Source organism: Coregonus lavaretus, assembly GCF_964263955.1.
Source record: "Coregonus lavaretus genome assembly, contig: HAP1_SCAFFOLD_1080, whole genome shotgun sequence".
NCBI classification, from domain to species: Eukaryota; Metazoa; Chordata; class Actinopteri; order Salmoniformes; family Salmonidae; genus Coregonus; species Coregonus lavaretus.
In genome coordinates, this window is record NW_028162420.1 from 34,363 (window position 1) to 60,000 (window position 25,638).

General features: G+C 47.4%; 1 pseudogene across 1 annotated transcript in view; it reads right to left on the minus strand.

The window, feature by feature from the left end:
• Positions 1-1,342: 1,342 nt before the first annotated feature.
• Positions 1,343-25,638, minus strand: part of LOC311119280 (RNA-binding region-containing protein 3-like) — a 32,399-nt pseudogene continuing 8,103 nt past the window's right edge. The window contains exons 2-12 of the transcript in view: positions 22,276-22,433; positions 22,068-22,115; positions 21,860-21,969; positions 17,642-17,729; positions 16,403-16,466; positions 6,792-6,951; positions 4,187-4,367; positions 3,154-3,211; positions 2,673-2,751; positions 2,444-2,502; positions 1,343-1,829 (exon numbers count right to left, since the gene is read on the minus strand). The product of the transcript in view is annotated as an RNA-binding region-containing protein 3-like (transcript). The remainder of the gene's footprint in view (positions 1,830-2,443; positions 2,503-2,672; positions 2,752-3,153; positions 3,212-4,186; positions 4,368-6,791; positions 6,952-16,402; positions 16,467-17,641; positions 17,730-21,859; positions 21,970-22,067; positions 22,116-22,275; positions 22,434-25,638) is intronic.

Sequence of the window (25,638 nt, forward strand, 5' to 3'; positions counted from 1 at the left end):
GATATGATTACACAGGTTTTGCAGAGAGAGGAGAAAATAATATGTCTCCATCAGTGTCTCAGTGGTATTTACAAGGAGTTATCTGTATTATTTTCTCTCTGAAATGATACCTGATAAATGTCTTCGTATGAAATTATACCTGATAAATGTCTTGGTATAAAATTATAGCTGATAAATGTCTTGGTATGAAATGATAGCTGATAAATGTATTGGTATGAAATGATAGATGATGAATGTCTTTGTATGAAATGATAGCTGCTAAATGTCTTGGTATGAAACGATACCTGATAAATGTCTTGGTATGAAATTATAGCTGATGAATGTATTGGTATGAAATTATACCTGATAAATGTCTTGGTTTTGAAATTATAGATGATACATGTCTTGGTATGAAATGATAGCTGATAAATGTCTTGGTATGAAATTATACCTGATAAATGTCTTGGTACGAAATTATAGCTGATAAATGTATTGGTATGGAATTATACCTGATAAATGTCTTGGTATGAAATTATAGCTGATAAATGTCTTGGTATGAAATTAAAGCTGATAAATGTCTTGGTATGAAATTATAGCTGATAAATGTCTTGGTATGAAATTATAGCTGATAAATGTCTTGGTATGAAATTATAGCTGATAAATGTCTTGGTATGAAATTATAGCTTACAAATGTCGTGGTATGAAATGATGGCTGATGAATGTCTGGTATGAAATTATAGCTTACAAATGTCGTGGTATGAAATGATGGCTGATGAATGTCTGGTATGTTTACTATATCTGCTGTGCATTTGTCATGGTTAAAGTGGGAAGCGGAGTAGGGTACAGATGGGAACTCCCCTTGTTGGCATTGAAGTATTAGCCACAGGTTGAACGGCATCTGCCCTCCCCCTCGCCAGACTCACATGTGATTATTAATGATCACGTCTGCATAGACCTTCACCTGCAGAGGGAGATGTCATATCCACACTAATACTGATACATGAATGTAGTTGACTATTCAAACTGATATCATATCCAGTAGTTCACGCTATTTTAACAGATAACTACAATGAGAAATATAAAGACATACAGTACAATCAATCAATGAATGAAATCCCTTTACCCCCACGTTGTTGCACCTGCAGATCATGGCCCTGAGCGTTTGTTGGGTTCCAGAGCAGGAACAGAGGTTGCTGCTGACTGGCTGGTACGTCTCCCACCACGGCCTCCAGGGAACAGAGGTTGCTGCTGACTGGCTGGTACCTCTCCCACCACGGCCTCCAGGGAACAGAGGTTGCTGCTGACTGGCTGGTACCTCTCCCACCACGGCCTCCAGGGAACAGAGGTTGCTGCTGACTGGCTGTCAGATCTCCCACCACGGCCTCCAGGGAACAGAGGTTGCTGCTGACTGGCTGGTACGTCTCCCACCACGGCCTCCAGGGAACAGAGGTTGCTGCTGACTGGCTGGTACCTCTCCCACCATGGCCTCCAGGGAACAGAGGTTGCTGCTGACTGGCTGGTACCTCTCCCACCATGGCCTCCAGGGAACAGAGGTTGCTGCTGACTGGCTGTCAGATCTCCCACCACGGCCTCCAGGGAACAGAGGTTGCTGCTGACTGGCTGTCAGATCTCCCACCACGGCCTCCAGGGAACAGAGGTTGCTGCTGACTGGCTGGTACCTCTCCCACCACGGCCTCCAGGGAACAGAGGTTGCTGCTGACTGGCTGTCAGATCTCCCACCACGGCCTCCAGGGAACAGAGGTTGCTGCTGACTGGCTGGTACGTCTCCCACCACGGCCTCCAGGGAACAGAGGTTGCTGCTGACTGGCTGGTACGTCTCCCACCACGGCCTCCAGGGAACAGAGGTTGTAGCTCAGAGGTGTCAAGCCCATAGGGGGCACTAAGAAAATAAAAAAGAGCCCTATAACTTCTAACAGTCCCTCCCCCCACCCCACCCCAGCCGCAACCTCTGTTCCCCAGAGGCTGTGGTGGTACCAGCCAGTCAGCAGCAGTTATCCATTTAAAAAACACAAAAAAGGTTGTATTTAAAAACGGTTGTCATCAGGTTATTTTTGTTCCTTTCTTGGGATAGCTGCCAGTACTATGTCAAACCCTTCGTACGGCCCTCCTTCATAAGTACTACGTCAAACCCTTCAAACGGCCCTCCTTGATAAGTACTATGTCAAACCCTTCGTACGGCCCTCCTTCATAAGTACTATGTCAAACCCTTCGTACGGCCCTCCTTCATAAGTACTATGTCAAACCCTTCATACAGCCCTCTGTCAGCACAATGTCAAACCTGAGGCAGAGATACAAGACAAGGGAGAGGTTATTCTCACTGGTACCTACTGTAGTCTACACATTCACTATGTTAAACCTGGGGGAGAGGGGTGACAAGGTACAGATCATTCTCACAAAGATAACCTAAAGCACCGTACGCCATAAGCAATGTCTCCATACATACATATTTCTCTTAGCCTCAGATGAGATGTTGATATAACTCCCATAGATGTATTTCAGATCCTGCAATGCAGAGAATAACAAATAGCCACCATCACCATAACGTCATCTTAACACCACATTACACATGTTTTATGATGGGATTAGACAGGAGAAGCAGAAGACTAGAAGCAAATATTTGTAAACTCAACATACATTGAAAGTTTGTAGTAGTATATAAAAAAGGTACCTACTTTCTTGGTGATGTTCTTCACGTACAGTCTGCAGGTCGGCTCTTGGCGATGTTCTTCACCTACAGTCTGCACGTCGGCTCTTGGCGATGTTCTTCACGTACAGTCTGCACGTCGGCTCTTGGCGATGTTCTTCACGTACAGTCTGCAGGTCGGCTCTTGGCGATGTTCTTCACCTACAGTCTGCAGGTCGGCTCTTGGCGATGTTCTTCACCTACAGTCTGCAGGTCGGCTCTTGGCGATGTTCTTCACCTACAGTCTGTAGGTCGGCTCTTGGCGATGTTCTTCACGTACAGTCTGCAGGTCGGCTCTTGGCGATGTTCTTCACCTACAGTCTGCAGGTCGGCTCTTGGCGATGTTCTTCACCTACAGTCTGTAGGTCGGCTCTTGGCGATGTTCTTCACCTACAGTCTGCAGGTCGGCTCTTGGCGATGTTCTTCACCTACAGTCTGCAGGTCGGCTTTTGGCGATGTTCTTCACCTACAGTCTGCAGTTCAGCTCTCCAGGTTCATACTTTTTAAACACAGACATCTTTTTTTTATCTCTGGTTTAAAAGAGAGGAGAGAGAACCCAATCAACCAGAGTCCCACTTCAGTAAAAACCGCTACAAAGGATCACAGGTGTGTCTCTGCCGATCTGATGGAAATTCAAACATTATTTCAGTTCAAGGCCAAACATCGAGTCACTCCCTATAGACAGAATGCATTGCTGCATTAAAGGCATGATTACATGTTTTGATCTGAACACCACCATTTTCATTTTGATCTTTATAAATGTGAGCTGGAACCAAACAGCCAGTCTGGGCAAGCTCATTGCCAACAATGCTTCACAACAGTTTCAAATCCAGATAATAAGCCGTTCTCTTAAGCATTTTCAATGAATGGTGCCTTTAAACATTGAGATGCTTAGAGCAGAGGGTGTCCAACTCATTTTGTCCCGGGGGCCGCATTCGGTCGTCAACAAGGTCCAGTGAGCCGCAATGAAAATTGGTTATGTTTCCTTGCTGCTGACATCTTCAAAACATTGTCCTTTTGGACTTTTCGATAATCCCTAACTATCTAGTAATTACTAGTGAGCTGTAGTGACAGACTGTAGTGGTCTGATGTAGTGGTCTGATGTCGATCTAAGGCTGTAGTGACAGACTGTAGTGGTCTGATGTAGTGGTCTGATGTCGATCTAAGGCTGTAGTGACAGACTGTAGTGGTCTGATGTCGATCTAAGGCTGTTGAGGTCTGATGTTGATCTAAGGCTGTAGTGGTCTGATGTTGATCTAAGGCTGTAGTGGTGTGATGTTGATCTAAGGCTGTTTTCTGATGTCGATCTAAGACTGTAGTGACAAACTGTAGTGGTCTGATGTCGATCTAAGGCTGTAGTGACAGACTGTAGTGGTCTGATGTTGATCTAAGGCTGTAGTGACAGACTGAAGTGGTCTGATGTTGATCTAAGGCTGTAGTGACAGACTGTAGTGGTCTGAGGGTCTGATTTTTATCTAAGACTGTAGTAATCTGGTAGTGTACCGTCACTGGACAGCCGCCCCTTCTCCAGTTCCTTCCTGGAGATGACATCAGAAGGGACATCCTCATACTCATCACTGTCCTCCTCCTGTGTTCCAGGGTAGATCTCCTCAAAGCCCTCCCCTGGATCCCCCAACCCTGGATTCCCTATAGTAGGGCTGGCGGTGGTGGTGGTGGTAAGCTCCTTCTCAACATCTACTAGGAAACACAGGGATAAACATGAATGACTGTCATCCTCCTGAATATTTGTCAGGGTTTTAAATTAGTTTTTCTTTTTTTTACATGTATGTGTGTTACTTTCCTCCCCTTAACTGCTATAAATGAAAGCTTAATCTTTGATAATAAAAACAAGTGAAACAAATGAGTCTTCCTTCAGTCTTCGGGTAAAATAACAGTGTTCTAGAATGCAACGCAACAAGGTACTTTCACTCATGGCTAAAAGGAAAAGGTAGTTGGGAACTAGAGACTCTGGAGGTTAACACACACACACACACATACACACACACACACACACACACACACACACACACACACACACACACACACACACACACACACACACACACACACACACACACACACACACACACACACACACACACACACACACACACACACACACACACACACACTCACACACACACACACACACACACACACACACACACACACACACGGAAGATGGAATTATGAAGAGCAGGAAGCCGGTAAAAATCTTCTGGAAACTTGTCATACACATCTAGCGTACGTGTGTGTGTGCCGGGGCGGGAACGCGAGGGCTGTTCCGATAAATTCTCAGCAGAGAACTAGATCCTTTTTTCAAATGATCCTTATCGCACCACCCAACCTCCTCCGCTTCATTTAAATGGGTTGTTTTATCAGCGCCCAAAACAAGACTAATCCACAAACCCACCGGCCACAGTTGAACTTCTGTGTTAAACAATCTTTTTGTGTTTGACTTTTGAGATCTGCTTTATTTCTCGGGAGTTTGGGACGAGAGTGGATTCACGAGAAGAGGGTGGCTTATAAGAGACAGGAGATAAGACAAGCTGATACAGCCAGTCAGGGTGGCAGGGTGCCAGTCAGGGTGGCAGGGTGCCAGTCAGGGTGGCAGGGTGCCAGTCAGGGTGGCAGGGTGCCAGTCAGGGTGGCAGGGTGCCAGTCAGGGTGAAAGGGTGCCAGTCAGGGTGAAAGGGTGCCAGTCAGGGTGGCAGGGTGCCAGTCAGGGTGGCAGGGTGCCAGTCAGGGTGGCAGGGTGCCAGTCAGGGTGGCAGGGTGCCAGTCAGGGTGCCAGACAGGGTGGCAGGGTGCCAGTCAGGGTGGCAGGGTGCCAGACAAGGTGGCAGGGTGCCAGTCAGGGTGGCAGGGTGCCAGTCAGGGTGGCAGGGTGCCAGTCAGGGTGGCAGGGTGCCAGTCAGGGTGGCAGGGTGCCAGTCAGGGTGCCAGTCAGGGTGCCAGACAGGGTGGCAGGGTGCCAGTTAGGGTGGCAGGGTGCCAGTCAGGGTGGCAGGGTGCCAGTTAGGGTGGCAGGGTGCCAGTTAGGGTGGCAGGGTGCCAGTCAGGGTGGCAGGGTGCCAGTCAGGGTGGCAGGGTGCCAGTCAGGGTGCCAGTCAGGGTGCCAGACAGGGTGGCAGGGTGCCAGTCAGGGTGGCAGGGTGCCAGTCAGGGTGCCAGTCAGGGTGCCAGTTAGGGTGGCAGGGTGCCAGTCAGGGTGGCAGCTGACAACACAGTGCCACTAGATGACATTTCACTAATCCTGATAATAGTGAAACACCTTCATGCTTTGACAATTCTATAATTCTATGGAACCTGGAAACACAAAGCAGAACTTCCTGTGATTCTATAATTCTATGGAAGCCTGGAAACACAAAGCAGAACTTCCTGTGATTCTATAATTCTATGGAACCTGGAAACACAAAGCAGAACTTCCTGTGATTCTATAATTCTATGGAAGCCTGGAAAGACAAAGCAGAACTTCCTGTGATTCTATAATTCTATGGAAGCCTGGAAACACAAAGCAGAACTTCCTGTGATTCTGGAAACACAAAGCAGAACTTCCTGTGATTCTGGAAACACAAAGCAGAACTTCCTGTGATTCTTCTAGTGGTACGGCTACTGAAATTAATACATGTTGTATCGTTACCATAGAATTACTGGTGTTCCCAAAAAAATCGGGGGGTTAAAGTTCCTTTTATATTTGCATAATAATTCTATGATTATTGATTATTAGCAGTCAAAATGTGCTACAATGTGATAAAGCTTCATCATAACCTTTCACAGCTACCTAAAATATTTTATTCTCTATTTTCTGAGTTGACACATTAAAATGATATTTTCTTAAGGAATAGAAGCTCCATATTGGCTGTTAGGATCCCATCCCAAACGCAGCACTCCTTATTCCCTTTATAGTGCACTACTTTGACCAGGGCCCATAGGGATCAAATGCAGTGCCCTATAAAGGGAACAGAGTGCCATTTGGATGTAACCTTAGACCACTAACTCTGTGGGTAGACCCAGAGGTAGTAACCCAGAGATGTGCAGTCTGGCCCTGGGGATAAAGGGTGTGTTTCCCAGATGGGTGCACCCTGGACCTGGGTCGAGGCCCTACCTTCAGCCTCATCAGCAGGCTCCTGCGGCTGGGTGGAGACTCCTCCTCCTCCTCCTCCTCCTCCTCCTCGTCTGCTGAGATGTGGAACTCAATCTTCTTCTGTCCGCAGGGCTGGGGCTGCTCAAACACATGTGAGGGTTGGAGGACAGGCCCTGGAGCACTGAGAGACAGACCACAACTAAACTTGGTGGTCTGGTCAACTGTGTTTCTCTTTTATTTTCTGTCTGGTCAGCTTGATATCTCCCAGGCAGCCATGTAGGCTCAGGGGAACATTTGGGGGGGGGGGGGGTGTGTGTGTGTGTTTGGTATTTCTACCTTTATTTTAATTGTTTTGGTCATTTAGCAGACACTTTTATCCAGTGCAACTTATAGGAGCAATTAGGGTTAAGTGCCTTGCTCAAGGGCACATCAATAGATTTTTCACCTAGTCGGCTCAGGGATTAGAAAGAGCGACCTTTTGGTTACTGGCACAACGCTCTTAACCACTAAGCTACTCTCTACACACAGAGTTTGTGGTCTGATCTCTGTTAGGTGCAGAGTAGTCAGGGAAAATATGTAGCCAAAGGAACAATGGGGGACTTTTATGAGAAATGTTCATTCTGACTATACTAGACATGGAATGAGCTGACACATTCATTCTGACTATACTAGATATGGAATGAGTTGACACATTCATGCCACTCATTCATTCTGACTATAATAGATATGGAATGAGTTGACACATTAATGCCACTCATTCATTCTGACTATACTAGACATGGAATGAGTTGACACATTCATTCTGACTATACTAGATGTGGAATGAGTTGACACATTCATGCCACTCATTCATTCTGACTATAATAGATATGGAATGAGTTGACACATTAATGCCACTCATTCATTCTGACTATACTAGACATGGAATAAGCTGACACATTCATGCCACTCATTCATTCTGACTACAGTCGTGATCAAATATTTTGAGAATGACACAAGTATTGGTCTTCACAAAGTTTGCTGCTTTAGTGTTTTTAGATATTTTTGTCAGATGTTACTCTGGTATACTGAACTATAATTACAAGCATTCCATACGTGTCAAAGGCTTTTATTGACAATTACATTAAGTTTATGCAAAGAGTAAATATTTGCAGTGTTGACCCTTCTTTTCCAATACCTCTGCAATCCGCCCTGGCATGCTGTCAATTAACTTCTGGGCCACATCCTGACTGATGGCAGTTCATTCTTGCATAATCAATGCTTGGAGTTTGTCAGAATTTGTGGGTTTTTGTTTGTCCACCCGACTCTTGAGGATTGACCACAAGTTCTCAATGGGATTAAGGTCTGGGGAGTTTCCTGGCCATGGACCCAAAATGTCGATGTTTTGTTTCCCGAGCCACTTAGTTATCACTTTTGCCTTATGGCAAGGTGCTCCATCATGCTGGAAAAGGCATTGTTCGTCACCAAACTGTTCTTGGATGGTTGCGAAAAGTTGCTCTCGGAGGATGTATTGATACCATTCTTTATTCATGGCTGTGTTCTTAGGCAAAATTGTGAGTGAGCCCACTCCCTTGGCTGAGAAGCAACCCCACACATGAATGGTCTCAGGGTGCTTTACTGTTGGCATGACACAGGACTGATGGTAGCGCTCACCTTGTCTTCTCCGGACAAGCTTTTTTCCGGATGCCCCAAACAATCGGAAAGGGGATTCATCAGAGAAAATGACTTTACCCCAGTCCTCAGCAGTCCAATCCCTGTACCTTTTGCAGAAAATCAGTCTGTCCCTGATGTTTTTCCTGGAGAGAAGCGGCTTCCTTGCTGCCCTTCTTGACACCAGGCCATCCTCCAAAAGTCTTCGCCTCACTGTGCGTGCAGATGCACTCACACCTGCCTGCTGCCATTCCTGAACAAGCTCTGCACTGGTGGTGCCCCGATCCCGCAGTTGAATCAACTTTAGGAGACTGTCCTGGCGCTTGCTGGACTTTCTTGGGCGCCCTGAAGCCTTCTTCACAACAATTGAACCTCTCTCCTTGAAGTTCTTGATGATCCGATAAATGGTTGATTTAGGTGCAATCTTACTAGCAGCAATATCCTTGCCTGTGAAGCCCTTTCTGTGCAAAGCAATGATGACGGCAAGTGTTTCCTTGCAGGTAACCATGGGCGGCAGGTAGCTTAGTGGTTAAGAGCGTTGTGCCAGTAACCGAAAAGTCGCTGGTTCTGATCCCAGAGCTGACTAGGTGAACAATCTGTTGATGTGCCCTTGAGCAAGGCACTTAACCCTAATTGCTCCTGTAAGTCGCTCTGGATAAAAGCGTCTGCTAAATGACTAAAATGTTAACAGAAGAAGAGCTATGATTTCAAGCACCACCTTCCTTTTAAAGCTTCCAGTCTGTTATTCTAACTCAATCAGCATGACAGAGTGATCTCCAGCCTTGTCCTCGTCAACACTCTCACCTGTGTTAACAAGAGAATCACTGACATGATGTCAGCTGGTCCTTTTGTGGCAGGGCTGAAATGCCATGGAAATGTTTTTGGGGGGTTAAGTTCATTTTCATGGCAAAGTGGGACTTTGCAATTAATTGCAATTCATCTGATCACTCTTCATAACATTCGGGAGTTTATGCAAATTGCCATCATAAAAACTTAGGCAGTAGAATTTGTGAAAATTAATATTTGTGTAATTCTCAAAACTTTTGACCACAACTGTATACTAGACATGAAATGAGCTGACACATTCATGCCACTCATTCATTCTAACTGTCAAGGTAGATGTAGGTGGGTGTGGTGGTGGAATCAGGCGCAGGACGCAGAACGTTAGTCCAACAGACTTTAGTAGATGCACACAAAAACAATCACGAATAAATGCCCTGAGGCGAAAACTCCGCACGTAGGCGAAAATAACGGGCGCACTAACAGGTGCGACAAAACACTCCAAACAATATGGAGAAATAGCTCAACCGAGCAAACAGTAGAATAACAGCCTACCGGCACGACAGTAAAACAATAACACACAACACTAGACAAACACAACGAGAACTTATAGGACACTAATTACACTAAACGATAACAGGTGTAACAACAATCAGACAAAAGCAAACGAACATAGAAACATGCAACGGTGGCAGCTAGTATTCCGGAGACGACGAACGCCGAAGCCTGCCCGAGCAAGGAAGAGAGGCAGCCTCGGCCGAAACCGTGACAGTACCCCCCCCTTGACGCGCGGCTCCAGACGTGCGCCGACTCCGGCCTCGGGGACGACCAGGAGGACGCGGAGCAGGGTGCGTCGGGTGCCCACGATGGAATTCCGTCAGGAGAGACGGGTCCAAAATGTCTCTCCTCGGCACCCAGCACCGTTCCTCCGGGCCGTACCCCTCCCACTCCACTAGAAATTGGAGACCCTCCAAGATGGACCGCACGGAGTACGCCGGTGCCCCCTCGATGTCCAATGGGGGCGGAGGAGTCTCCCTGATCTCACTTTCTTGGAGTGGGCCAGCTACCACCGGCCTGAGAAGAGACACATGGAACGAGGGGTTAATACTTTTATACTCAACGGGTAGTTGTAATTTGTAACACACCTCGTTCAACCTTCTCAGGACTTTAAATGGCCCTACAAACCGCCGACCCAGTTTCCGACAGGGCAGGTGGAGGGGCAGGTTTCTGGTAGAGAGCCAGACTCGATCACCAGGTGCGTACACCGGTCCCTCACTGCGGTGGAGATCGGCACTCGCCTTATGACGACGGAGGGCCCGCTGCAGGTGGACGTGTGCAGCGTTCCATGTCTCCTCCGAGCGCCGCACCCACTCATCCACCGCAGGAGCCTCAATCTGGCTCTGCTGCCAAGGTGCCAGAACCGGCTGGTAACCCAACACACATTGGAAAGGGGTTAGGTTAGTGGAGGAATGGCGTAGGGAATTCTGGGCCATTTCGGCCCAGGGAACGTACCTGGCCCACTCCTCCGGCCGGTCCTGGCAGTATGTTCTAAGAAACCTACCCACATCCTGGTTCACACGTTCCACCTGCCCATTACTCTCCGGGTGGTAACCCGAGGTGAGGCTCACCGAGACCCCCAACCGCTCCATAAAAGCTCTCCAGACTCTGGAGGTAAATTGGGGACCTCGATCAGACACAATATCCTCGGGTACCCCGTAGTGCCGGAACACATGGGTGAATAGTGCTTCGGCGGTTTGCAGGGCAGTAGGAAGGCCCGGCATACGGAGCAAACGACAGGCCTTAGAAAACCGGTCCACAACGACCAGTATAGTGGTTTTCCCCTGTGAAGGAGGAAGGTCAGTGAGGAAATCCACCGAGAGGTGAGACCATGGTCGTTGTGGAACGGGCAGGGGTAGTAACTTACCCCTAGGCAGATGTCTAGGCGCCTTACACTGGGCGCACACCGAGCAGGAGGAAACATAAACCCTCACATCCCTCGCCAACGTGGGCCACCAGTACTTGGCACTAAGACAGTGCACTGTCCGGCCGATACCAGGGTGTCCAGAGGAGGGTGACGTGTGAGCCCAATAGATCAATCGATCCCGAACCTCGAGCGGAACGTACTTCCGACCCTCCGGGCATTGAGGTGGACTAGGGTCGGTGCGTAACGCCCGCTCGAGTTCAGCATCGACCTCCCACACTACCGGTGCCACCAGACAAGACTCCGGCAGTATGGGAGTGGGCTCCACGGACCTCTCCTCCGTGTCATACCGCCGAGACAGTGCGTCTGCCTTACCGTTCTGTGACCCAGGGATGTACGTGATCTTAAATGTGAACCGGGTCAAAAACATATTCCACCTCGCCTGGCGAGGGTTCAGCCTCCTCGCTGCCCGGATGTACTCCAGGTTACGGTGGTCCGTCAAAATGAGGAAAGGGTGTTGAGCCCCCTCAAGCCAGTGCCTCCACACCTTTAGGGCCTGTACCACGGCTAACAGCTCCCTGTCCCCTACGTCATAGTTTCGCTCCGCCGGACTGAGCTTCTTGGAATAAAAGGCACAGGGGCGGAGTTTAGGTGGCGCGCCGGACCGTTGCGAAAGCACGGCTCCTACACCGGCCTCTGACGCGTCCACCTCTACCTGAAATGGCAAAGAGGGATCCGGATGCGCCAGCACCGGGGCCGAGGTAAACAGGTCCTTCAGCCTCCCAAACGCCCTGTCCGCCTCGGCTGACCACTGCAGACGCACCGGACCCCCCTTCAAAAGAGACGTTATGGGAGCTGCCACCTGTCCAAAACCCCGGATAAACCTCCGGTAGTAATTCGCAAACCCCAAAAACTGCTGCACCTCCTTCACAGTGGTTGGCGTTTGCCAATTACGCACGGCTGACACCCGGTCTACCTCCATCTTCACCCCTGACGCAGACAACTGATAACCCAAAAAGGAGACCGACTCCTGGAAGAACAGACACTTCTCTGCCTTGACATACAGGTCGTGCTCCAACAGCCTCCGCAACACTCGGCGCACCAGGGCCACATGCTCGACTCGGGTAGGCGAGTACACGAGAATGTCATCTATGTACACGACCACCCCCTGCCCCTGCATGTCCCTGAAGATCTCATCCACGAATGATTGGAAAACTGAAGGAGCGTTCATCAACCCGTATGGCATGACAAGATACTCGTAATGGCCCGAGGTGGTACTAAAGGCTGTCTTCCATTCATCGCCCCCCCTAATGCGCACCAAGTTGTACGCGCTCCTGAGATCTAATTTAGTGAAGAAACGCGCCCCGTGCAATGACTCCGTCATGGTCGCAATCAGCGGGAGTGGATAACTGTACTTCACCGTGATCTGATTGAGACCACGGTAGTCAATGCACGGGCGTAACCCCCCATCCTTTTTCTTCACAAAAAAGAAACTCGAGGACGCAGGGGAAGTGGAGGGCCGTATGTATCCTTGTCTCAGAGATTCGTCTATGTAAGTCTCCATAGCTCTCTTCTCCTCCTGAGACAGAGGATACACATGGCTCCGTGGGAGCGCAACTCCTGCCTGGAGGTCTATCGCACAATCTCCCTGCCTATGGGGAGGCAACTGCGTCGCCCTCGACTTACTGAACACAATAGCCAAATCCCCATACTCAGGGGGAACGTGCAATGCGGGCACCTGGTTTGGACTCTCCACCGAGGTAGCCCCTACGGAAACGCCTAAACATCGACCCACACACTGGGCAGACCACTCCATCAGAGCCCTCTCCTGCCACGAAATAGATGGGTTATGGGTACTCAACCAGGGCATGCCCAGCACCACCGGATACGCAGGCGAGTCTTTCAGAAATAGCTGGATCATCTCCTGATGACCACCCTGCGCACACATCCTAAGTGGCGCCGTGACCTCCCTGATCAAGCCCACACCCAACGGACGGCTATCTAGGGCATGAACGGGGAAGGGAACGTCAACAGGGAGAAGGTGAATCCCTAAGGCTAAACAAAATTTCTTATCAACAAAATTCCCAGCCGCGCCTGAATCTACCAGCGCCTTATGCTGGGAATGAGGTGCTACCTGTGGAAAACGCACAGGCATACAGAAGTGTGCAACAGAGAGCTCTGGGTGAGTGGGGCGCCTACTCACCTGGAAGGACTCCCCAGTGCGGGACCTGTCGTCTTCTCCCCTAGGAGGCCATCCCCAGCACCTAGCCGCGGTGTGTCCTCCCCGACCACAGTTGGTGCAGGAGATGGACCCCCTCGTCATCCGACCCCTCCTCTCTCTAGCGCCAGCGCCCCCGAGCTCCATGGGGCACGGCTCGGAGGCGCTGGAGGGTGAAATGGACGGACCCCCCTCGGGACGTCCGCGGGTAGCTAGCAGGGTATCCAGCCTGATGGACATGTCGACCAACTGGTCGAACGAGAGGCTGGTGTCCCTACAGGCCAGCTCCCTACGGACGTCCTCACGTAGACTACATCGGTAGTGATCGATGAGGGCCCGCTCATTCCACCCTTCATCCGCCGCTAGAGTACGGAATTCTAAGGCGAACTCCTGGGCACTCCTCTTCCCCTGCCGGAGGCAGAACAGACGCTCCCCTGCCGCTTTCCCCTCCGGGGGATGGTCAAACACCGCCCTGAAGCGGCGGGAGAACTCGTCGTAGGTGATGGTGGTAGCGTCGATTCTCCTCCACTCTGCGTTGGCCCATTCCAACGCCTTACCGGAAAGGCAGGAGATCAGGGCGGACACGCTCTCGTGTCCCGAGGGCGTCGGGTGCACGGTGGCCAGGTAAAGCTCCACCTGGAGAAGGAATCCCTGACACCCGGCAGCGGTCCCATCGTAGGCCCTCGGGAGCGAGAGTCGAACTCCTCTGGGTTCCGGAGCGGGAATGGGCTGACTTGCCGATGGTGCGGTCAGGGAGGATGGTGGTGGAGGTGTCCCTCGGGTCTCCCAGCCTCGGATGGTGGTGATCACCTCCTGCAGTGCGGACCCCATCCGCAGGATCTGGTCATTCTGCTCGCGGACCCGGTCCTGCTGCGGCTCCTGCTGATTCCATTCTTAAGGTGTGTTATTCTGTCAAGGTAGATGTAGGTGGGTGTGGTGGTGGAATCAGGCGCAGGACGCATAACGTTAGTCCAACAGACTTTAGTAGATGCACACAAAAACAATCACGAATAAATGCCCTGAGGCGAAAACTCCGCACGTAGGCGAAAATAACGGGCGCACTAACAGGTGCGACAAAACACTCCAAACAATATGGAGAAATAGCTCAACCGAGCAAACAGTAGAATAACAGCCTACCGGCACGACAGTAAAACAATAACACACAACACTAGACAAACACAACGAGAACTTATAGGACACTAATTACACTAAACGATAACAGGTGTAACAACAATCAGACAAAAGCAAACGAACATAGAAACATGCAACGGTGGCAGCTAGTATTCCGGAGACGACGAACGCCGAAGCCTACCCGAGCAAGGAAGAGAGGCAGCCTCGGCCGAAACCGTGACACTAACTATACTAGACATGGAATAAGCAGACACATTCATGCCACTCATTCATTCTAACTATACTAGACATGGAATAAGCTGACACATTCATGCCACTCATTCATTCTGACTATACTAGACATGGAATAAGCTGACACATTCATGCCACTCATTCATTCTAACTATACTAGACATGGCACAGGAGGAAATAGCCTGCCTACTGCTATACTGAGCTAGAGTCAGAATAAAGTCAATATTCATTGCAACAACCCGTTTAGCTAAGTTAGAGCAAATTCCTAGCAAGAGGCATCATGCCCATAGGCGGCACGTGCCCCATCAGATTTGTCCTGTAAAAAACAAAAAAATATATTTTTCTGTAATATTACTAGACACTTGGCAGTTGTCTTTAGCTAGCCCAGATAGCTTCAATCTCCCAACCTCATCACTAGCTACCAAGAAGCCATTTCAGGCTATCAATCAAGTTAGAGTAGCTAGCTTGTCTATCTATCTTAGCTGGCATGTCTGCTGGCAAGGTTGGTAGACTTTAGAAAAGCAAGCAAGCAATAACAATCTTTTACGTAGATTTTAGCAGAGATGCAGAGAAGCATATTTAATTAATAATAACTACCAGGAGGATACAGACAGCTCAAGAGGTATGCTTAGATATTCAGACAAAGTCATATTTTTATATATTAAGCATAATGATTATGGCTCTAGATTGCAGGAATAAAGCTGTTTCAGGTGTTTGAAAAATTTGAAATTTTACAATTTACGGATGGGGGGCATAGCCCCCCTCAAAACCACCCCCCGCCATCCTCACTTACTTTGTGATCCCTCTGATTGTTGGGGTGCATGATGCCCCTGTTCCTAGCTGCCATTAATATAAATAAAGTTTCCAAACCAAATTATCTCTCTTGTAATATTTTGGCATGTGACAAAAAGACATTGACAAAATGGGAGATAGTGGGGAGGATAGGGGAGAGATTCATCTGTTCTGGTGGTAAGGGGGGATAGGGGAGAGGATAGGGGAGAGATCCATCTGTTCTGGTGGTAAGGGGTGGGGAGGATAGGGGAGAGATCCATCTGTTCTGGTGGTAAGGGTGGGGAGGATAGGGGAGAGATCCGTCTGTTCTGGTGGTAAGGGGTGGGGAGGATAGGGGAGAGATCCATCTGTTCTGGTGGTAAGGGGTGGGGAGGATAGGGGAGAGATCCATCTGTTCTGGTGGTAAGGGGGGATAGTGGAAAGGATGGGGGAGAGATCCATCTGTTCTGGTGGTAAGGGGTGGGGAGGATAGGGGAGAGATCCATCTGTTCTGGTGGTAAGGGGTGGGGAGGATAGGGGAGAGATCCGTCTGTTCTGGTGGTAAGGGGGGATAGGGGAGAGGATTGGGGAGAGATCCATCTGTTCTGGTGGTAAGGGGTTGGGAGGATAGGGGAGAGATCCATCTGTTCTGGTGGTGGGGGGGGGGTGGGGGGGGGGGGGGGGTAGTGGGGAGGATGCATCTCATTCTAAGGGGACAAAGAGAGTACATTCACTGAGGTGTATAATTTGAGGTGTATAATTTAGGTATTGTACAATCTAGTCTAGTTGTGACAATAATATGGGTCATGGAGTATGGTCCTGTAATCTAGCTATTGTAGAATCTATATTAATCTGTGTTTTAGAATATGAAATGAAGCTAGTATATAATCTACTAATCTGTGTGTTGGAGTGTGATCCTGTAATCTCAACATCGGAGGTCTTGCTGTGATGGGGCCGAACGGAGACGGTTCATCTTGTTCATCAGGTGAAGGACCTGTTGGGATGACAACACACTGTACTGTAACACCCAGACCACAACGCTCCACTTCTTAAAGGCCAGTCGAAGCTCTGAATCCAATGATTGATTGTAAAATGTCTGGCCGGATTGGCTTGACTGTGCCAACATCACAAAAAACACACCTGCTGTGGCACCTGCAGTGGCAGCATCTAGCAACACACACACACACACACACACACACACACACACACACACACACACACACACACACACAAACACACACACACACACAAGCTCCATATACAACACAGATTGCAAGGAAAGCATATATGTCTGCAGCATTTAAGAATAGAGCTACGGAGGGTGGGGTGAAGAAGTGAGTGAGGAGAGAGCCTGCGTGGTCAGGGCAACGGCATGCTCTTCCACAACACACCAGCACCACCAAGAGGCCAGTCTGGAGTACTGCAGCTGGAAATAGTTCTCAGAGAATAAGAGCAGCCCATCAGCATCGAGGGAAATGTTAAACCCATAACACTTCGTCGTATTATTATTACTGGCCTCTAAATTGTAATTTCCCAGGCAAATGTTTGCTGTTTGATCTTTGAAGGGTATCATGTTGGATGTGCTTCAGAAAACCACTAGGGACATGTTCTAAGTCAATTTTCCATTAAATATGAGGCCCTCTGATAATAATATGTAAATGTGAAAATATGTGTTTTTCTCTAAGGTTAAAAGAAGGAAATCTAACTGTGGAATAAATAAAAGCACAGAGACACATGATAAATAATATATACGTGCTTGAACACTCTTCCCAGCATTATACATTTTCTCATTAATTACATTTACATTTTAGTCATTTAGCAGACGCTCTTATCCAGAGCGACTTACAGTTAGTGAGTGCATACATTATTTTTATTTTTTATTTTTTTTCATACTAGCCCCCCGTGGGAATCGAACCAACAACCCTGGCGTTGCAAACTCCATGCTCTACCAACTGAGCTACATCCCTGCGGGCCATTCCCTCCCCTACCTGGACGACGCTGGGCCAATTGTGCGCCGCCCCATGGGTCTCCCGGTCACGGCCGGCTACGACAGAGCCTGGATCTCTAGTGGCACAGCTAGCACTGGGATGCAGTGCCTTAGACCACTGCGCCACTCGGGAGCTAATAAACTAACACAGACGGAAATATCACTTTGCAGGATGCACTCACCTGAACGTAAACTTTGGTACGCTCAGAAGGGCATGTGTTATGTTTTTTCAGGACGCCGTTGGAAGGAACTGGATATAAATATTTCAGGCTGGGATGTTTCTAATTTCAACGTGTAGGGGAAGAAATAACAAATAAAAGAGACTATTGGGTAAATAACAAATGTTAGGAACTACCGCCGACCCGCAAAAACAATACCAAACAAAACAAGTCTAAATAATAGTGCCGCATATATACACTGAACAAATATATAAACACAACATGCAACAATGTCAAATATTTTACTGAGTTACAGTTCATATAAGGAAATCAGTCAATTGAAATAAATGCATTAGGCCTTAATCTATGGATTTCACATGTCTGGGAATACAGATATGCATCTGTTGGTCACAGATACCTTTAAAAAAAAAGGTAGTGGTGTGGATCAGAAAACTAGTCAGTATCTGGTGTGACCACCATTTGCCTCATGCAGCGTGGCACATCTCCTTCACATAGAGTTGATCAGGCTGTTGGTTGTGGCCTGTGGGATGTTGTCCCACTCCTCTTCAATGGCTGTGCGAAGTTGCTGGATATTGGCGGGAACTGGAACACGCTGTCATACATGTCGCTCCAGAGCATCTCAAACATGCTTAATGGGTGACATGTCTGGTGATTATTCAGGCCATGGAAGAACTGGGACATTTTCAGCTTCCAAGAATTGTGTACAGATCCTTGCGACATTGGGACGTGCATTATCATGCTGAAACATAAATGGCAAGACAATGTGCCTCAGGGTTTCGTCACGGTACGCTGTACATTCAAACTGCCATCAATCAAATGCAATTGTGTTCGTTGTTCGTAGCTTATGCCTGCCCATACCATAACCCCACCGCCACCATGGGGCACTAGTCTTTTCACAACGTTGACATCAGCAAACCGCTCTCCCACACGACGCCATACACGCTGTCTGCCATCTGCCCGGTACAGTTGAAACCGGTATTCATCCGTGAAGAGCACACTTCTCCAGCGTGCCAGTGGCCATCGAAGGTGAGCATTTGCCCACTGCAGTCGGTTACGATGCCGAACTGCAGTCAGTTCAAGACACTGGTGAGGACGACGAGCACGCAGATGAGCTTCCCTGAGACAGTTTCTGACAGTTCGGAGGCGGATCATTCCTTAACAAATGTCAACCTGTGCTGCGTGAGACTGACATATACTCAATATCACACTTCCTATAGGATAAAGTATTCCTTCTAACCCCCCCCCCCCCCCCCCAAATTGTAAAGTGGTTATCCCACTGGCTATAGGGTGAACGCACCAATTTGTGAGTCGCTCTGGCTAAGAGCGTCTGCTAAATGACGTTAATGTGCCCTTGAGCAAGGCACTTAACCCTAATTGCTCCTGTAAGTCGCTCTGGTTAAGAGCGTCTGCTAAATGACTAAAATGTAAATGTATACAGGAACATTGGGACCAGCATGTAGGACTGAGAAACCGGTCCTATAGCCTATCTTTCCGCAAGTCTTGCTCCAAGCCTTTAGTCTTGCAGTAAGATTACTGGGGCCTTTAGTCTTGCTGTAGGATTACTGGGGCCTTTAGTCTTGCTGTAGGATTACTGGGGCCTTTAGTCTTGCTGTAGGATTACTGGGGCATGTATTCTTGCTATATGATTACTGGGGCCTTTAGTCTTGCTGTAGGATTACTGGGGCCTTTAGTCTTGCTGTAGGATTACTGGGGCCTTTAGTCTTGCTGTAGGATTACTGGGGCCTTTAGTCTTGCTGTAGGATTACTGGGGCCTTTATCTGGCTGTAGGATTACTGGGGCCTTTATTCTTGCTGTAGGATTACTGGGGCCTTTATCTGGCTGTAGGATTACTGGGGCCTTTAGTCTTGCTGTAGGATTACTGGGGCCTTTAGTCTTGCTGTAGGATTACTGGGGCCTTTAGTCTTGCTGTAGGATTACTGGGGCCTTTAGTCTTGCTGTAGGATTACTGGGGCCTTTAGTCTTGCTGTAGGATTACTGGGGCCTTTAGTCTTGCTGCAGGATTACTGGGGCCTTTAGTCTTGCTGTAGGATTACTGGGGCCTTTAGTCTTGCTGTAGGATTACTGGGGCCTTTAGTCTTGCTATAGGATTACTGGGGCCTTTAGTCTTGCTGTAGGTTTACTGGGTTCTTTAGTCTTGCTGTAGGATTACTGGGGCCTTTAGTCTTGCTGTAGAATTACTGGGGCCTTTAGTCTTGCTGTAGGATTACTGGGGCCTTTAGTCTTGCTGTAGGATTACTGGGGCCTTTAGTCTTGCTGTAGGATTACTGGGGCCTTTAGTCTTGCTGTAGGATTACTGGGGCCTTTAGTCTTGCTGTAGGATTACTGGGGCCTTTAGTCTTGCTGTAGGATTACTGGGGCCTTTAGTCTTGCTGCAGGATTACTGGGGACTTTAGTCTTGCTGTAGGATTACTGGGGCCTTTAGTCTTGCTGTAGGATTACTGGGGCCTTTAGTCTTGCTATAGGATTACTGGGGCCTTTAGTCTTGCTGTAGGATTACTGGGGCCTTTAGTCTTGCTGTAGGATTACTGGGGCCTTTAGTCTTGCTGTAGGATTACTGGGGCCTTTAGTCTTGCTGTAGTATTAATGGGGCCTTTAGTCTTGCTGTAGGATTACTGGGGCCTTTAGTCTTGCTGTAGGATTACTGGGGCCTTTAGTCTTGCTGTAGGATTACTGGGGCCTTTAGTCTTGCTGTAGGATTACTGGGGCCTTTAGTCTTGCTGTAAGATTACTGGGGCCTTTAGTCTTGCTATAGGATTACTGGGGCCTTTAGTCTTGCTGTAGGATTACTGGGGCCTTTAGCCTTGCTGTAGGATTACTGGGGCCTTTAGTCTTGCTGTAGGATTACTGGGGCCTTTAGTCTTGCTGTAGGATTACTGCGGCTTCAAAGCCACATAATTGCCAACAATTAACGTACACATGCATTTCATCCAGCTGCGATAATGCACATTCCCTCTTTTGAAATAATTGACAGACAAATCAACCTCTAATGTTGTAACACTTATGTGTGATGGGTAAGATAGGTGACTTATCTTAGTGGCATGACACCTCAGCCCTGGGTGTCTTCATAAAAGGCCACCTGGTGCCACCAACTGGCAGCAGCAGACGGCCTGTCACTGTTAATGTCGCTGCCGTGCACCAAGCCACAGACCTGAGACCAGTCACTGCTGGACGTGCTCAGCCACAGACCTGAGACCAGTCACTGCTGGATGTGCTCAGCCACAGACCTGAGACACCAGACTAGTGACAGCGCCTCGTTGGTGCTCTGGCTGAGTCTCAGACTGAATCCCAAATCACCCCTTTCCCTTCCATTTGCACTAGTGTCCCAAAGCTGAGGGAGTAAAATTATTGAGGGCGTAGGGGCTAATTAGACCCTCAGATATCCACTTCGACCGAGCCAGCAAGGCTGCAGGCTTCACAGCGAAGTGATATCCCGACACACACTGCGATATGTTTGTGCAATTTCATACAAAAAAAATGGAGAGGCGTTCCTAATTATATGTCAAGTTTATTTGTTTGTCTGATTTCGAGACTTGACACATGGAACAGATGAAATACTTCCAAAATTAAATGTTTAATGGTTACTGAGGTTAATATATTTTAAAACAACAGGGGGATTTGTTCATTAGAATTTCATGCTCGATAATTTATTTAAATGTGGAACATGAATTGCATCATTCCAGTCAGGAGTGTGTCCTGAAGTTGATGGGTTTACTGATCCCATTGCCACTCAATGGAAGTCACCCTCCAAGTTTCGTCTGCAACACGTGACAACAGAGGGCCCACAGAGCGAGTTGGTAAGGGCGAGGTTTGGGATTCACCCTCAGTCAGTCTCCCCAAGGCAACATGCACGCACGCGCACACACACACACACACACACACACACACACGCACACACACACGCACACACATACACACACACACACACACACACACACATACACACATATACACACACACTTACTGGAGTTTGGGTGCAGTGCCAGTCTCTATCAGGGGTACACTCGACTTTTTTCTTCTTCTTCTTCTTCTTCTTCTTCTTCTTCTTCTTCTTCTTCTTCTTCTTCTTCTTCTTCTTCTTCTTCTTCTTCTCATCTTTGACATCTGTTGCATTGAGACACATTAATACAGACTAGACAATTATTACTGTTTAGATACTTTGCTTTACATATGAGATGCTCTAACCAAGTTGTGGTAAATTACCCGTCTGACACAGGTGGGTCTTTCAGCACTGTGACATGTTCCTGCTCTTTGGCAAACTCCATCACCAGGGTATGGTTGGAGATCTGCAGCTGGTGAAGCCTGCTCAGAGCCTGCAGGACAGGGGAGAATCCAGGTTTTACTGTATCATATCACTATGACATGTCAAATGATAATGAACAGCTAATGATTGCAGAAACAATTAGCCTACCTTTGCTGCAGACGTTTCACTCCAGAACATTGCAAAGGCCTTGTGTCTCCGGAGATATGATGATTTCGTTTGATTAATGTACAATTGTTGTAAAAATGTGTTACTGGACAGTGTGTTGATGTGTTCTGTGTATTGGTGTTATGTTTATTGTGCAAAATTAATCTAGCCACTTAAGACTGAAGACACAGTAGTGGCTGACATGGCCTACCAGCACTCCTTTATCAGAGAACACTGACTGCCACAGCACCAAAGTACTTCAGGAGATCCTCCTTCTCATCCCCGGGCAGCTCAGCAGGGAGGTGGCGGATGATCATAGTTCTACTCTTCCTCGACTGGACCAGCTCCTCATCCTCACCCGCTATAGCTCTGTCAGAGATAGAACAAAAAATGTCTTGACTAACCTTGTAACGTTAACCAGGGATAGAAATAGATAGCCAGCTAATAGCTCTGAGACTTAGGACTGTTACTGTTGAGGAGTGATTGAATACAAATATGATCCATGGCATGAACTTGTAAGGATGCATGTAAAATACTCTAGCCTCCATTATTTTTTCATTATTGTCCTCACTGATGTTAAGGAACTTGGGTTTATCTACCCTGTGTTTTCAGATCAGTACGAATGAAGGAGAAGAGATGACAATCTGGAGGGGGGGGGGAAGCCAAATCGAGAGTGAGTTCAACTAACGTTAGCTAGCTAGCTGATTATCTAGCTGTATTAGGCTATATGTTGACTAGCGATATTAAACAATAGCCTAGCTAGAAAGCTAATGTTGGTTCTGGCAGGGAGAAGTCAGCTGATGTTTGTAAGCAGTGTTTCATTCACATTATCCACCATTCAATGTCGTACATTACAAAAACGTCAAATCATTAATTGAGTAGTTAACTGTTATGAAATGTTTACATAATTTGAAATAACTAGTGGTTACGTTTGATACCGGAGCTCCGAGGCATGTGTCGAAATCGCTAAGCAGCTATCTTGGAAGCAATGTGCCGATTCGGGCTTTTTCAAACTGTGTGTGAGATTCCACTGATTTCGTCGTGGTTCCGGTGCTTTTTTTGATTCCAAGCTGCTTTCAAATACCGACCTCTACTGGACACCATACTTACAAATATAGTTAGGATTTTGTACATGCATTTCTGCCTGACTGGTAGCGACCTGCTAAACTAGCGAGAGGGGGGAACTATGGAACATTCATGGTCGTGAGGGCATGTGGTCAAATCCTGTTGAAAGCACAGTACTTGAAAAAGTGTTCTTTCTGCACTGTTGTTAAAATAGTTAGTTTTATTTAGTACAGTATAAGCTTCTTTTTTAAGCATCATAAATAATGCCATAGATTCAGTTTTTGAAAAATTGTAAACTTGAAGGCAAAAAAATGAAGTATGATGTAAAACGCAAACCTGGTATTCCAACGGATTCTAGGCTACTAAAGCCACGTTGCTTTAATGAAAACAGTGGAGAGAAAATATCTCTATCTGGTAATCAGTCCCCTGTAGCTCAGTTGGTAGAGCATGGCGCTTGCAACGCCAGGGTTGTGGGTTCGATTCCCACGGGGGGGGGCAGTATGAAAATATATGCACTCACTAACTGTAAGTCGCTCTGGATAAGAGTGTCTGCTAAAATGTAAAAATCACATGCTGCAATTTATTGCTGACCAGCAGATGTCACTAATGTGCATTGTGAACAGATCATGTTCTGATTTTTGGCACAATTTGGTGAAATAATAATATGCCATTTAGCAGACGCTTTTATCCAAAGCGACTTACAGTCATGCGTGCATACATTTTTGTGTATGGGTGGTCCCGGGGATCGAACCCACTACCTTGGCGTTACAAGCGCCGTGCTCTACCAGCTGAGCTACAGAGGACCACTTCAGAAAGCCTCAGTTTCCCATCCCTAGCAATAACTGTTGTTGACGCATACCTGCTAGCTAGTCTGTAGTTCAGTTTTGCGCATTGGAACCACTTCCGCCCCAAATAATCAGTGATTGGATGTTTATACATGTTCACTGCCTTACCAAGTCCAAAGGTTGGTTCATCATGATGTCCATCACTAGGATAATTTACTAGAGTCAGAGAGGAAGAGGTAAAGGAAGAGATTTTACTCCGGCCAAAATCTGTCCACGAAAAATAAACCCACGAAGTGAATCATTTTTTGAAGGAGGTCAAATGAGAGGGCCGAATTTGGTTAGCAAAGGTAAGGTTTATTTGATCAAATATACGTTTCTTAACGGTTAGTTTGTTACGAATGCACTGATATAAAGTAGCATTTTGGCAACTTTGAAAAAACTTTATATCATAGTTCTCATAGAGAACAGAGAGGACTCATCATGGATATAACCCGTTTTAGCATGGACATAGAGATGACTAGAGGACTCATCATGGATATAACCCGTTTTAGCATGGACATAGAGATGACTAGAGGACTCATCATGGATATAACCCGTTTTAGCATGGACATTGCCACTGAGTGCTTCCACCATTTTAAAGTAGTGAACTGGGCGGGGATTCCAGTGAGTTGAGTGCAATAAGCCAATGAATAATAAGAAAATGGACTAGTTTAAAATGGAGATAGCCTCAGTGGTGCTGGCCATGCTGTCACAGACGCTATAATGACACACATACAAAGATAAGCCCTCAATCTTTTTTTATGGCCTGTTGTTCACATGCAAATCTGCCCTCTCGTTGGCTAGAATGGTCCCACCTGATCTTGCCTCCTCCTGCCTGCCTTCCATCTTTTTGACATTTCCATTGTTATAGTGGTCACTTGACTATCTTGTCAATATAATAGACGATCTTTGCAAGCGTGTATCGCTTTCATTTCACCAGTAGAGGTCAACATTATCAAGAAAATAACCAGGTCCCTAAAGTTTATGAACAAATTAAAATGAAAGTGATTTTAGGTTGAAATCTGACCAAGCTTGGCTGGCATCTGACCAAGCAAAATGCTGGACTTCAGTCACTCATTCATTCCCGGGCCAAACTGACTCTCTGTTTCCTGTGTCAGACATGAGCGTTCGTCTCGGATAGAGACAATTTAGAAAATATCCCTCAAACAGTTAATATTTGTGATGACATTGAAATCCCTTTTTTTCTAAAGTTAAAATGTATGCTAAAGTAATATGTAATGACATCCTCTTCAACAAGATAACATCACCACTAAGGTTCTTCACTGTCACATTCTCTAGTCTCACATGTGGGCATGTTAATCTACAGTTACACAACCGACTGACCAGTAACTGACCAGTCGTAACAGAGGACATCACCCTATACGTTCTCAAGGAGCCTCCAAATTCCTGTGCAAATTAAGTTTTTTTCTTTGAGGACAACACTGAGCATTCCTTTAGGAGGGAAACAATGCCCCTTTTACAGCCTGGCTGCCTCTGAAATTTCACAGGTGAGGGGAGGACCGGTAGACATTTGATCCCATCCCAGGACTACGCACTGGGCCCAGGCCTCTGGCAGAGAGGGGGTGTGTTTGGGAGAAAGAAAGGGAACGGGAGAGAGGGAGAGAAAGAGAGAGAGAAGGGGAGACAGAGTAGGTGAGGGAAAGAGAAGGGGGGAGAAAGGGGTT